This window comes from Plecotus auritus (genome assembly GCF_963455305.1).
Source record: "Plecotus auritus genome assembly, chromosome: 13".
Taxonomy (NCBI): Eukaryota; Metazoa; Chordata; class Mammalia; order Chiroptera; family Vespertilionidae; genus Plecotus; species Plecotus auritus.
The window spans coordinates 5,636,818-5,652,503 of record NC_137779.1 but is presented as its reverse complement, the minus strand read 5'-3'; the positions used below and the strand labels follow the sequence as shown (position 1 = coordinate 5,652,503).

Sequence of the window (15,686 nt, the reverse complement as noted above, 5' to 3'; positions counted from 1 at the left end):
GACTAGAGGGTCCCAGGTTCGATTTCATTCAAGGGCACATGCCCAAGTTGCGGGCTGGATCCCCAGTAGGGGACGTGCAGGGGGCAGCCAATCAATAATTCTTTCTCATCATTAATGTTTCTACCTCTCTCCCTCTCCCTTCCTCTCTAAAATCAATAACGATATATTTTTAAAAATGAAATAAAATATTGTTAACAATTTTTGTATAGATTACATGCAATCAATGGCAATAAGTATTTTTTATATACAGGGCTAAATAAAGTATATTATTAAAATTAATTTCATGTTTCTTTTTTTAAATATATATTTTTATTGATTTCAGAGAGGAAGGGAGAGGGAGATAGAAATAGAAACATCAATGATGAAAGAAAATCAATGATCAGCTGCCTCCTGCACAACCTACACTGGAGATTGAGCCTGCAACCAGGCATGTACCCTGACTGGGAATCGAACCATGACCTCCTGGATCATAGGTCAACATTCAACCACTGAGCTATGCCGGTAGGACTCACATTTTTCTTTTTTCCCTTTTTATTTATTTACTTATTTAAATTTAATAAATCTTTATTGTTCAGATTATAATTGTTCCTCATTTTTTCTCCCATAGCTCCCCTCCACCTGGTTCCCCCCCCACCCTCTACCCTTACCCCCCCAACTGTCCTCATCGATAGTTGTACGATTTTTGTCCAGTCTCTTCCCGCACCCCCCACACTCCTTTCCCCCCGATAATTGTCAGTCCAATCCCTTTCTATGCCCCTGATTCTATTATATTCACCAGTTTATTCTGTTCATCAGATTTTTTTATTCCCTTGATTTTTAGATTCACTTGTTGATAGATATGTATTTGTTGTTCATAACTTTTATCTTTACCTTTTTCTTCTTCTTCCTCTTCTTAAAGAATACCTTTCAGCATTTCATATAATACTGGTTTGGTGGTGATGAACTCCTTTAGCTTTTTCTTATCTGTGAAGCTCTTTATCTGAACTTCAATTCTGAATCATAGCTTTGCTGGGTAGAGTAATCTTGGTTGTAGGTTCTTGCTATTCATCGCTTTGAATATTTCTTGCCACTCCCATCTGGCCTGCATAGTTTCTGTTGAGAAATCCGCTAACAGTTGTATGGGTACTCCCTTGTAGGTAATTAACTGTTTTTCTCTTGCTGCTTTTAAGATTCTTTGTCTTTTGCTCTTGGCATTTTAATTATGATGTGTCTTGGTGTGGTCCTCTTTGGATTCCTCTTGTTTGGGGTTCTGTGCGCTTCCTGGACTTGTAAGTCTATTTCTTTCACCAGGTGGGGGAAGTTTTCAGTCATTATTTCTTCAAATAGGTTTTCAGTATCTTGCTCTCTCTCTTCTTCTGGCACCCCCATAATTCTGATGTTGGTACGCTTGAGGTTGTCCCAGAGGCTCCTTATACTATCTTCAAATTTTTGGATTCTTTTTGCTTTTCCGGTTGGGTGTTTTTTGCTTCTTTGCATTTCAAATCTTTGACTTGATTCTTGCGGTCCTCTAGTCTGCCGTTAGGTCTCTGTATAATATTTTTTATTTCAGTCAGTGTATGTTTAATTTCTAGTTGGTCCTTTTTCATATCCTCGAGGGTCTCGCTAAATTTATCAGCCTTTTCTAGGAAATTCTTGAAAAACCTTATAACCGTGTTTTTGAACTCTACATCCAGTCGTTTGCTTTTCTCCATTTCTTTTGTTTGTGATCTGTTTGTCTCCGCATTTTCGCTGCTTCCCTGAGTTGGTAGGGTAGATTTGTGTGCTAGGTGTCCTATAGGGCCCAGTGGCTCAGCCTCCCAAGTTACCTGAGGTGGACACTCTTGGTGCACCCCTTTGTGGACTGTGTGCACAGCCTTGTTGTAGTTAAGTCTTGATTGTTGTTGGTATCACTGGGAGGAATTGACCTCCAGGCCAACTGGCTGTGAGGATCAGCTGTGTCTACGCTGGGAGAACTTCTGTGCTGGAGACACCCTTATGAGACAAGACTTGCAAAAGCCTCTGTGCTCAGCTTGGATGGGACGGAGTCTCAGGGAGGAGCCGACAGCCTTGGCTTCCCGTCAGCCCTGCCCTATGAGGCCCCTGGGTCCACTGTCCCTCAGTAATCGCTGCAAGCACCTCTGAGAGAAAGCTGCCCTTGAGTTTCGCCCGCTGCCAGAAAGTCCAGTTTCTCCCCGAATGAGTCTGGGTTCCTAGATTCTCGCCCGGAACTGGAGTTCAGCGCAGTTGGGAGCTTCCATCTCCCTCCTGCTTGAGAAAGCCAGCCGCACACTTAGCAGTCAGTCCTCTCCGCGCGTGCCTCTGGATCTCTGCCTTCCGCAGCTCCCCTGAGTCTCAGTGTGCTTTTCTCTTTTCCTGACAGTCCAGATTCCCCCCGAATGAGTCTGGGTTCCCAGAGTCTCGCCCAGAACTGGAGTTCAGCGCAGTCGGGAGCTTCCGTCTCCCTCCCGCTTGAGAAAGCCAGCCGCACACTCAGCCGCCAGTCCTCTCTGCGCTCACGTCTCCCTACCTCTGCCTTCTGCAGCTCCTCTGAGTCTCACTGTGCTTTTCTCTTTCCTTCTAGTTATAGAATTTCCACTCAGCCAGCCTTCCTGTGGTTCTGGATGATGTCCTTTTTTTCTTTTAGTTGTAGTTTTGAAATTGTTGTGCGAGGCAGCAGTTTAGGTGTTTACCTATGCCGCCATCTTGGTTTCTCCCCTCTTTTTTCTTTTTTAATGTGGCTACTAGGAAACTTTAAATTACATAAATGCCTTTCATTATATTTATGTTAGACAACACTGCCCAAGAAAAGGTCATGTGTTACAACTAATTCCTCTAGTGATTACCTTTTGGCAAAGAAGAGATAATTAATAGGACTTCCTCCACTGCCCCACAAAAACAAACAAAAACTTCAGCCATTACACCAGTCCCAGTCCCAGGACTCAGGATAATGCAGCAAGTTCACTTACCCAAAAAGCAGGAACTAGTTTATCAATCACCTGAGGCTAATTTCTTCCTAATAATTCTAGCATGTAAAAGAAATGACTAGCTGCCCTGGCTGGTGTTGCTCAGTAGATAGAGTGTCGGCCTGCGGACTGAAGAGTCCCGGGTTCGATTCTGGTCAAGGGCACGCGCCTGGATTTCAAACTCGGTCCCCAGTAGGGGGCATGGAGGAGGCAGCAGGTCAATGATTCTCTCTCATCATTGATGTTTCTATCTCTCTCTCCCTCTTCTTTCCTCTCTGAAATAAAAATATATTTTAAAAAAATGACTAGCCTCAAGAAAAATCTGTGAGCCAAAAGATTACTTTTCCCTTAATATTAGATTTTTTAAATTTTTATATTGATTTTAGAGAGGGGAAAGAGAGAGAGACGTCAATTTGTTGTTCCATTTATTTAGGCATTCATTGGTTGATTCTTATATATGTCCTGACCCAGGATCAAACGTGCAACCTTGGTGTATTGGGATGATGCTCTAACCCCGTGGTCAGCAAACTGATGCTCGCGAGCCACATGCGGCTCTTTGGCCCCTTGAGTGTGGCTCTTCCACAAAATACCACGGCCTGGGCGAGTCTATTTTGAAGAAGTGGCGCTAGAAGAAGTTTAAAAAATTTGGCTCTCAAAAAAAATTTCAATCGTACTGTTGATATTTGGCTCTGTTGACTAATGAGTTTGCAGACCACTGCTCTAAACAATTAAGCTACCTGGCCAGGGCATTTTTTTAAGAATAGTTAATTGATTTTTAGAGAGCAAGGGAGAGGGAGAGAGAAGGATCAATGTGAGAGGGAAACATCAATCTCGGCTGCCTCCTGCACGCCCCTCTACAAGGGATCCAGCCACTACCTGGGTATGTACCTTGACTGGTGTACAGGACACCCACCCAACAGAGCCACACTGGCCAGGGCAATGCCAGATTTTTAGGTGACTAAAACTGAGGTTCAACTTTGGTACTACACCATTACAAAAAAACCAATCTATCATTTTAAGTCAATGCTTTTTTTCTCTATAAACCCTTAAGTATAAACACTACACAAATAAAAAACACTTCACACACATTAGGATGGCTTTAATAAAAAAGATGCACAATGACAAGTGTGGTAAGGATGTGGAAAAATGAGAACCCTCATACATCGCTGGTGGGGATATAAAATGGAACAGTTTGGCTGTTCTTCAAAATGTTAAGCACAGAGAAATCCTATGAGCCAGCAAATCCTATGAGCCAGCAATTCCACTCCAAGAGAAATGAAAACACACATCCGCACAAAAACTTGCACGTGTATGTTCACAGTAGCATTAGTCATAATAGCCAAAAAATAAAAACAACCCAAACATCCATCAATGTTCGATGAATGGAAAAGTAGAATGTGTTCTATCCATACAGTGGAATAGTATCCTATCTATACTAATAAAAGGGTAATATGCTAATTAGACTGGGAGACCAGACATCTTCCGACCTTCTGACTTCCTTCTGGACAAAGCAATGGTGGTGGCGGCCAAGGCAGAGGCAGTTAGGGGGCAATCAGGCTGGCAGGGGATGGCAGTTGGGGGCCATCAGGCTGGCAGGGGAGCGGTTAGGCTATTAAGCCAGTAGGCAGGCAAGTGGTTAGGAGCCAGCAGTCCCAGATTGCGAGACCTGTGGATGGGGCCTAAACCAGCAGTCAGGCATCCCCCGAGGGGTCCCAGATTGGAGAGGGTGCAGGCCGGGCTGAGGGGACCCCCCCCCCCAATCCACAAATTTTGTGTGCTGGGCCTCTGGTCCTTCCTATATAATAAAGGGCTAATATGCAAATAGACCGAATGAACAACTGAAAAACCAGTCGCTATGATGTGCACTGACCACCAGGGGGCGTGCATGGAACATGGCAGGCATCGGCTGCAACAGGATGGTGGAGGTGAGCAGGGGTGCCAGACCAAGGTGGAGCACCGACACCTACTGCCAGCGCCCAGGGCCAGCCCCAATCGCTCCGCGTCATCAGCGAGTGCAAGTGGCGGCTGCCAGCCCCAATTGCCCCTCAGAGCTTCTCCATCTTCCCCTGCTCCTGAGGGGAGATCAGGGCCGGCAGCTGCCTCTCGCAGCCACTGACAGCGCCAGCCCTGCTTGCATCCGCTGCTGGCGCCAGCCCCAATAGCGCCTTCAGCAGGTGTGAGCGGGGCCAGCGCCGTAAGCACGTGGGAGCAGCGGTGCCGGGAGCAGGGTTGCCCATGGACAGGTGACCGGGGGTGTGGCAGGAGGGGCTGGGCAGGGGCACAGAGGATGGGCCAAGATCTGCCCCTGCGCCCACAGCAGCCTCGCAGCCCACAGATCCTTTCAAGGCGCACAAATTCGTGCACTGGGTCCCTAGTTCAGCAATAAAAAGCCAGGAGGCACTAATACATGCTACAGTAGGGGGAAGCCTGAAGACATTAACCCAAGTGAAAAGTCAAAAGACCACAGATTGTTATCCCATTACATGAAATAGGCAAAGAAACCAAAAGTACATTAAGTGGCTGGCAAGGGTTAGAGAAAAGGGGGAAAGGGAATAATTACTAATGGGTACAGAATTTCTTTTGGGATGGAAAAAAAATGTTCTAAACTTGATTGTGGTGATGGTTGCACAACTCTGTGAATGTAGTAAAAACCACGCTGAATTGTATACTTTAAGTGAATTGTATAAAGTATGTGAATTATATATCAAAAAAGCTATTTAAAAATATAAAACATTAGACTGAAAACCAGAATGCTATAGAAAGGGGCCTATATGCAATCTGACTATACTTCATTTTAGAATAGACTGAAAAAGTGAAAACTAGCCTGGACAGTGTGGCTCAGTGGTTGGGTGTCGGCCCATGCACCAAGATGTCGCCAATTCAGGAGGCAGCCAATCAGTGATTCTCTCTCATCATTAATGTTTCTGTCTCTCTATCCCTCTCCCTTCCTCTCTAAAATCAATAAAAATATATTTTTTTAAAAAAGTTCTTTTGTAAAACAGAAGTGGAAACTAGCCATCTGAAAGGGAAGCGGGAACTTCAACTGTGTAGACTGCGTTCCTGGCCAATCCTTATTCCTTACCCCCCTGAGCCTACCCCTTAGCCAGGTAAATTTGCAGCTCCTCCCACTAAAGGGGCAGGTTTAATTCTGTGGTTATCTCTGATTCCCACCATGATCTGCTTCACCTGAAGGAATGACGCAGCAATGGTAGTGTGCCAGTTCTGAGCCTGAACCCAGGAAGCCTTACAAGTTTCCACTTGCCCTCTTGTGCCCCTGCTACTGCCATGAGGTGGGCTTACCCTGAGCAGTTGCTGCCCATTCAGCCTAGGCCCTCCCACCCAGCTGACTGAAGAAAGAAGCAAAGCTGCCTCAGGCAACCTGCAGATGTGTGAAAATACTTGATTACTATTTTAAAACGCTTAGTTTTTAGAGTAATTTGTTACGCAGTATTATAACAATAGCTATCCAATACAATAACCAATTCTCCCACTGTATTTTTTAAAGAGACTTCATAAATCAAACAATAATTATCAAGGTAGGTCAAGCCCAACATATTGAATAACAGAGTAATATGCTCAGTGTAAGAGAGTAATCTATGGGGTATATAGATTATACCCCAAAAGTTGTTTACTTGTCCCTTTAAGCTCTTAGACTGAGGGTTGATAGCAATTTAAGATATCACATACTCTCCCGTCTTACTAATTTTACTTTTCTTAGGGCTGTTTGAATAACACCTATTGATATGAATAACACCTATTTTTAATAAACTATGTACCAAACCACTGAGGATAAAGACATGAACAAGCCCAGGTGATGTGACCCAGTGGTTGAGTATCGACTTATGAACCAGGAGGTCACGGTTGGATTCCTGATCAGGGCATATGCCCGGGTTTTGGGCTCGATCCCCAGTGTGGGGCGAGCAGGAGGCAGCCAATCAATGATTCTCTCTCATCACTGATCTATCTATCTCTCCCTCTTCCTTCCTCTCTGAAATCAACAAAAATATATATTTTAAAATAAATTTAAAAATGTCTTTTAGAAATGGGAAAAATATGAAGGCAAAAAAATTGTTTTTTTAAGTATTTTAGTTTTTAAACAAAAGTTTAAATACAAAGAATATGAATTTCTGAAATATAAGCAGGAGAAAGCGTTGATCAGAAACTAATTTCCATATAACTTACAGCTCATGCCTCAAAGGAAGTTTTCCAAAAAATATTTTCAGTTGAGCATGTTAATAGAAAGGCAGAGCTTTTCCACTTTAAAGAAAAATAAGCCCTAGCTGGTTTGGCTCAGTGCAAAGAGTGTAGGCCTGTGGACTAAAGGATCCCAGGTTCAATTCCGGTCAAGGTCACATGCCTGGGTTGTGGGCTCAATCCCCAGTGGTGGTGGTGGGGGGAGGGAGCGTGGGTATGTGCAAGAGGCAGCCGATCAATGATTCTCTCTCATCACTGATGTTTCTATCTCTCCCACCCTCTCCCTTCCTCTCTGAAATCAGTAAAAGATATTTTAAAAAATAATAATATATGCCACATATTTAACATGTGCCTATTTGGGAAACAAAGTACTGTATAAGTAAATTGGTAGCAGTCAGACTGTAGTCAAGTTGGAGAAGGAGACTGCAGATAAATGAAGACTACTATAAAGGGCCTCTGGTATTGTAAATGTTACCTTAGGCCCGTGGTCAGCAAACTGCGGCGCGCGAGCCACATGCAGCTCTTTGGCCCCTTGAGTGTGGCTCTTCCACAAAATACCACGGCCTGGGCGAGTCTATTTTGAAGAAGTGGCGTTAGAAGAAGTTTAAGTTTAAAAAATTTGGCTCCCAAAAGAAATTTCAATCGTTGTACTGTTGATATTTGGCTCTGTTGACTAATGAGTTTGCCGACCACTGCCTTAGGCCAAGCATGTCAAACTCAAAGGCTAACAGGCCAAATAAACAAGGTTTAAGTTTCTGTGGGCCACAAAAAAAACAAAAGCTTCAATTTTCATAGAAACTTAGGTTTATTTCAATAGAGACATGCTGAATACAAAGGACTGAAATGAGTCATCATTAACATAAAATAATAGGACATTTAAATAAAAATTAATATTTTTTCTTGAACATTAACTTACCAGACACTAAATAACTACACAAATTAATAAGCGTAACGCAAATAAACCTATTTTTCTTGTTCTCCAAAAGTGAAATATTTCCTGTTGCGCACACCAAACAAGTCAGTCCAAGACTGATGACGTGACCATCGCTGCTAGTATTAGTGGAGGGAAGTGGTGCGCCTGCGAGTAAGGGAAATGAATGCAACACGATTATAGTAATCAGTCATTAGCGAACATTGTAGCTCATTATTAATAATTATGTATAGCAGGATATTGTAAAAATTAAGTTACGAAATTTTTATTAAACATTTCTTACATACCGTTATATTGGCTGGGCCACAAAAATATTCATTGTGGGCCGCGAGTTTGACATGCTTGCCTTAGGCATTCAGTTACAGGCTGAGCCACTTTCTTTTCTTTTTAAAAAAATATTTTTATTTATTTTGAGAGAGAGAGAGACTGATGTGAGAGTGGAACACCTATCAGCTGTCTCCTGCACGCTCCTTACCAGGGACTGAGACCCCAACCCGGGCATGTGCCCTGACCGGGAATTGAACCGGCAACCTTTTGGTGCACGGGACAATGCCCAATCAAATGAGCCACATCAGCCAGGGCCAGGCTGACCCACTTTCTTTCTTTAAATTCTGTATAACTTGCTGTGTTAGACAAATCGGATCATAACACTTGGTCCAATTTAACAGTAACTATTTTACTTCGTATTTTCTTGGAAGAACAAAGAGATGTTAGGTAAGTATTCTCTCCTCTCTTCTATGTGCCCTGGCATCTTTTTAGGGAGATAATCTATTCTAAAATCCAGCAAATTTCACCTCTAACATATTCATTCTTTAAAAAAAAAAAGCTGAGCATCTACTATGTGTAGGTCCTTGCACCATGAAATTAATGACTTGGATTCTATCCTTGCAAAGTTCAAGGAGGGAAGACAGGCACATAAGTACATGCAATACAAAGTCAGAAAATCTTAAGTGCTGCCATGTGACAGGATCAGATGAATATATCCCTTGGGCCAATCAGAATGCTCTGCTACAAAAGGTCAGAATTTCAGCTGACCTTGAAAGATGGTTAGGACTTAACATACTTAGAGACTTGGAAGAAAGGCTAAACAGGTACATGAGTCAGCTTAAATAAAACAGGAAACAGTGAGTGACCAAGTCTAGCTGAAATAACAAGAATTTTAAAGGGAATATGGGGGGGAGAACAAGAAAAGGGGGAGAGATATTGGGGCACAGGCTGGAAGAGGTTAATGGGGAGAAAAGGAGGACCTATGTAATACCCTCAGCAATAAAGTTGTGTTTTTTTTAAGAAAATATAGGCAAATAGGATTACAATGCCAGGTTGTTTTAAAAGTCAGGTTTTAGAGGTTGGATGTTATACTGAAGGCAATTTTTTAAAAGCTTAGAACAGTGGTCGGCAAACTGCAGCTCACGAGCCACATGCGGCTCTTTGGCCCCTTGAGTGTGGCTCTTCCACAAAATACCATGGCCTGGGCAAGTCTATTTTGAAGAAGAGGCGTTAGAACAAGTTTAAGTTTAAAAAATTTGGCTCTCCAAAGAAATTTCAATCGTTGTACTGTTGATATTTGACTCTGTTGATTAATGAGTTTGCCGACCACTGGCCTAGAACATCCAAATGCAATACAATCCAAACTAGTAACAATGTAAAGACCAAAAGAAACAGACTGAATATACACATCAAACATTCATTCCCAATTAAGTTGATTAAGTTCTCTTTACAACTCATGAAAAATTCATCATTTGAAAAAAAAAAAAAAAGAAATCTCTTAACTTAAACTACAGTTTAAAAATATCTCTTTCCAAGATTAATGTCTCCTCCACTCTGGCTTCAAATACACAATTCTCTCGCTCACTGGGAAAGAAAACAAAGGACCCTTATGACTCTGTTGTCTCTAATAACCATCCTTCCCTTTTGTCTTTCGCACCTTACTTCTCAAACAAATGGCCAATACCCAAAGGATGCCTTTACTTCATTACCCATTCCTAATTTGGCTTTCACCCTCACAACTCCAATCTTTTTTAGTGCACTTTCAATAATAACTTCCTTTGTAAATTCAATAGCCTGTTTTTCCTTTTATTTGAACCCTGCAGCTTTTTACACTCCTGTCCCTAAAAATTCTCTGCGGCTTTTCTTTCATCACCATTGCACTTTCCTAATTATCCTACCTTTGGTGGAGCTTCCTTTGAGGCTTCTTCCTCCCATTTCTCAATTGTTAGTTTCCCAAGCCTCAACTTCCCGCCTTCCATTCACTTCCTCTCTATGCATTCCCTCTTGGTGATTTGACGTATCTCAAATCCTTAACTACTTTCAGCTAGCCTAGCTGCGGCCCCAAATGGCATTTCTGTAATAAGACTAGACTGAGCACCTATGAAAAAGCTATGTTTAAAATATTTTTAAGGTATTAGATCTTAATATTTTTAAGGTACCAGTGCTTATAATAATCAATGGCTTAGATAAGAGACTTTGTTCTCTAAAATTAACTTTTACTTCTAACAGTACTCTTTCGCGAGCATTTTTGAGAAATGAATGTATATTTCTAGAAGTTTATAAAGTCAAAGTATATAGTCAAAGATTTAAAAGTTAAGGCTGTCAGACAAATCCAGAAGATTTAGTCAAATCCAGAAGGTCAAACTAGACAACTCTGGGCAAAAATTAAGACAAGGAAACTACAATACCAAGTTAAGCAATTACTTAGGTCAAAATTTCTAGATAACCAGGTGCTCTGCTACACATGTCCTAGTTAGTTCAAAGTGAATTCCAAGCCTGAAGCTCTCAGATGAAGGGAGTGGGTGTGCCTGGCAGATTTGGTGTGGGTAAGAAAACAGATAAGAAACTGCCAACAGCTCCTCCTTAGGCCTCTTAGGGAGAAAAATTTCCTGTACATTCCAAAGAAAACCAGGAGAAAGATCAGGATTATATACAACAATGCTCTTTCCTCATTTGAATAAATTTTGAGGGGAATTGCCTTCAAATGATCAAAACAATAGTATATTATGAAAAAAATAGCTTTTATTCAATTCACAATATTTCATTTTACAGAATGGAGCAATGGACAATGAAACTTGTGACTAAAAGATGACTTAAACACATTTCACAAAGTACACTATAACTCAATGACAATTTGCAAACTTACTCATATTTCTTTTTACATGTCATTATCTGAATATGTTAATAGAATTCTCACTAGAATGGATTATGTCAGGTTTAAATGCTGGTTAAATTGTGAAACAAGAAATATCATTGCTGTAGTGAGGAACTCTATCTAGGACCTATCTGGATAACAATGTAGAGAACAAACAATTTGCTTTTATATTGCACTTAGCAATTTACGAAAGGTTTTCTATACATTACCCACCGAGTCCTCACAACAACTCTGTGGAGTAAGGCAGGCATAACCACTGTACAAAATATAACACTAGGACTAAGACAAGACTAGGTCACAATCAGAGATGACAATCACCCTCAGAGTAAAGATATCCCAAGAAACCAGAACAGAATTAGATTCTCATATCTTAGAATTTCAAATAAAAATTTAATGAGTGGCAGTGACAAAAACTGAGTAATTTTTGAGTGATCACTTATATTCCATAGAATTCATAAATGTGTAAAAAACAACTAGGGCATACTTTTTTCTTCACTATCAATACCAGAACTCCAAGACAGAGTATCAGGTTTTCCTACCAGGTTAGGATGAACCCCACAAACCAAGAAATGGGATTTTCTACTAGGTCTCTATTAGGCTAATGCATATTCATTGGTCTAATAACTTAAAAATATTTCCAAACATAACTTTTTCATAGCAACTAAAACTAGTCTTATCACAGCAAATAATGGGTCTGTTGTTATTTTAAGCTATGGCCTTATTGAGACCTATTAACAAAATCTGAGAGGTAATAATTCATTGCAAGGATCACAGGAACTAATTGTAGATTTCTCCTATAAAATTGAATTTGGTCACCCAGAGCCCCTCTAGACAACTAAAAAGTTAAAAAGCAAATGAGCTCCTGGGAGCACGCCCGCACACCCCCTCCCCACAACGCATCCCATCATTACCTTTGTCCTTTCTCTCCTAAGCTTCAAGCCCCCCCCCACACTTTTTTTTTTTAATATATTTTATTGATATTTCACAGAGAGGAAGGGAGAGGGATAGAGAGCCAGAAACATCGATGAGAGAGAAACATCGATCAGCTGCCTCCTGCACGCCTCCTACTGGAGATGTGCCCGCAACCAAGGTACATGCCCTTGACCGGAATCGAACCCGGGACCTTTCAGTCCGCAGGCCGACGCTCTATCCACTGAGCCAAACCGGTTTTGGCCCCCCCCCCACTTTAATGTTTTTATTGATTTTTTAGAGAAAGAGGAAGGGAGAGGGATAGAGAGATAGAAACATCAATGAGAAGAGAAACATCATTGATCAGCTGCCTCCTGCATGTCCCCCACAGGAGATTGAGCCTGCAACCCGGGCATGTGTCCTGACAGGGAATTGGTGGCCTCTAGGTTCCCGGGTTGATGCTCAACCGCTGAGCTACACCAGCCGGGCTCCAAAGGTCCTTTCATAAAATAAATTCTCACCGAGGATATGTTGATTGGTTTTTTGAGAGTGAGACAGAGACATCAATGTGAGAGAGAAATATCTGAAAGAGAAACATCGATCAGTTGCCTCCCGTACTCCCCCTGAAAGAACCAGCAACCGAAGTTATGTGCCCTGACCAGGAATCGAACTTGTAACCTTTTTTGGTGTACAGGATGACAGTCCAATCAACTGAGCCACATGGCTGGGGCCTAAGGGCCTCCATAGCTTTCTAAATAAACTTTCTCTTATTTAAAAAAATAAAATAAAGAAGAGTCCAGCAGCAGTTTGCCTCTCTTTAAGTAAGGATTAGAATATATGCTACAACTCAAAGTTGCAAAAAGTTTCTTGATTTATACATACAACAAATAAAACCAATATTATCCTTTAACTCCTAAGAGACCATGAAACTTCTTCAGAGACTATTCTTACCTAATAATAGACAAACATGTAAACTGACCGTACCTCCGCTATGCCCACAGCCAATCAGAGTGAGTATGCAAATTAGAAGGCCAAAGATGGTGGCAGCCTAGCTGCTCCAGGCGCAGAGTGGCCAGGCGGGGCAGGACGCCTGCTATGGGGGGGGGGGGGGGGGGGGCGCGAAGGGATCTACAGGAGTGGAGTGCTGCAGCGAAGACAAGACTGCAGACTCCGGAGTCTGCAGCGAAGACGAAGATGGCACGCTCCGGCCTGAGTCTGCGGCAAAGATGAAGAAGCCAGACTCTGGCCGGAGCGAAGGCCTGGGTCCTGGGTGCTGGAGGAAAACCAGTGCTGGAAGCCAAGGGAAGGAAGGCCTATTGCACGAATCTCTTCATGCAACGGGTCTCTAGTATTACATAATCTTTTTTTTTTAATATATTTTATTGATATTTTACAGAGAAGAAGGGAGAGGGATAGAGAGTTAGAAACATCGATGAGAGAGAAACATCGATCAGCTGCCTCCTGCACACCTCCTACTGGGGATGTGCCCGCAACCAAGGTACGTGCCCTTGACCGGAATCGAACCTGGGACCTTTCAGTCCGCAGGCTGATGCTCTATCCTCTGAGCCAAACCAGTTTCGGCTAGTATTACATAATCTTAAAAATCAAATTATCCTGATGGCTCTACTGCCAGGGATATATCGATCACATAAAGTTTCAGATGCCAGCCTGGCCAGCATGGCTCAGTGGTTGAGTGTCCACCTATGAACCAGGAGGTCATGGTTCCATTCCCAGTCTGGGTTTCGAGCTTGATACCCAGTGTGAGGCGAGCCGATCAATGATTCTCTCTCATCATTGATGTTTCTATCTCTCTCTCCCTCTCCCTTCCTCTCTGAAATCAATAAAATATATTAAAAAGTTAAAAATAAATAACATAAAATCAACAAACATATCCTCAGGTGAAGAGTTTATAAATAAATAATGTAAAAATGCACAAGCATTGGGCATTTTCATTCAGAGTACTACTTGATAAATTACAGGTTGATATGGTTACAAGTACTCCAGCTATTTTCCCCCCAAAGGCTTTATAAGAAACATTGAGGAAAATTATTTCAATACAAATTCATGCTCTTTGCTTTGGCTAATTTTAGTTGGAATCACACATCGCCAAAACATTATCATAGCACTTTAACTATAGGCAAAACATGTTTTTTTTAATGAGCAAACATTTTCCACTAGACACACATTTTTCTCTGAAAAACTTTCATCAGATGCAATGATCACACAATCAGATATGATTACAACAGACACAGTGCAAAGATATACGACAATAATCTGAGAGTAGAAGTGACTTCCATTAGTTCTAGAAAGACGTATTATTTTTATTTCAGCTTTAGCACTATTTGCAAATACCTGACAGGACAGTATCCGTTATCACAACATATCGCCTCCATATAACGCAATCCTTAGGTTAGATCTTAAGTAGGCCAGGAGAAAGCATTCTCGTTCATCTGTTTTTCTATCCCAGGAACTGGAAAGAGTTCTAAAATATAAAGAATCTTATTCTTGTGTAACTTTTAGTTTGTTTAATGTCTATCATCCCCTCAGATACACAGAAGATCAGGCCATGAAGAACCTTACCAAGGAGTTTGGATTTTATTCTAAAGTGTGGCCAAAGGCCACTGAAGAGTTTTAAGCAGAGAACTGACATGACCTGACTTAGGTTGCTAGGAGGCCACAGAGGAGAATGGCGGGAACCCCGTGAGGAGGTTAACAGGGAACTCAAGTAAAAGAAGGCAAAGTAGTGATTGTGAAAATGGAAGGAGACAGATTCAACGCCGGAGTCTTAGTGTCAAACAGTCTTGACTCTGCACCCCTTTACCATTTACATCCTTGGATAAGTTACTTAAACTTTTTGAGCCTCAGTTTCCTTACTTAGCAATGTTTGCAAAGCCTTAGCACATAGAAAACACAATAAACTATTATTCTACTTTGGTAACAAAATTCATTTGCAGGAGATTCACATGTCCTGACTTCCTTTATCCTCCTAAATCAAGCCTAACATCAGTAATTTTTAACAAAGTTCAAGTCCAGTTATCTATAAATATTACATTGACTCCAAGAGGCAAACTCCTGTTTCTCACAGAAATTACACTAACACAACTGTTCACAAGTATACATTGAGCAAGGTGTTTTTCTCAAATTAAAAACAGTCTAGTTTGCACCTTTAATTTGTGTTTTCACGTGCCTTCTTTCATTTCCTCAGTATTTAAGAGTAAAAATAATACAAGCAGAATATTTTGGTTAAACCATGATAAAGCTTGTGGTGTTACTACCAATTATTTTCATTTCTTCTGTCAATAGCTTTTATATAAAACTTTATTAAGGGATGTCATTTCTTATTCTTAGAGTACTGAGGACACCAGAAAACTAAGTTACCAAAAGCTCTCATTTATAAGTATACTAGAGGCCCAGTGCATGAATTCATGCACAGGTGGGGTCCGGCTGGCCTGGCCCCAATTGGCAGATCGGGCCCGGGCCTGTCAGGAGGAGGAGACAGAGGGAGGTTGGCCGGCTGCCCTGCCCCGATTGGGGCCCAATCAGGGCCTGGCCGGCTAAGGGGAGGGGC

At 41.7% G+C, this 15,686-nt stretch overlaps 1 protein-coding gene across 1 annotated transcript in view; it reads right to left on the bottom strand.

Moving 5' to 3' along the window:
• Positions 1–15,686, bottom strand: part of SPPL3 (signal peptide peptidase like 3) — a 114,233-nt gene that overhangs the window by 90,555 nt on the left and 7,992 nt on the right. The gene's annotated exons all lie outside the window — the stretch shown is intronic.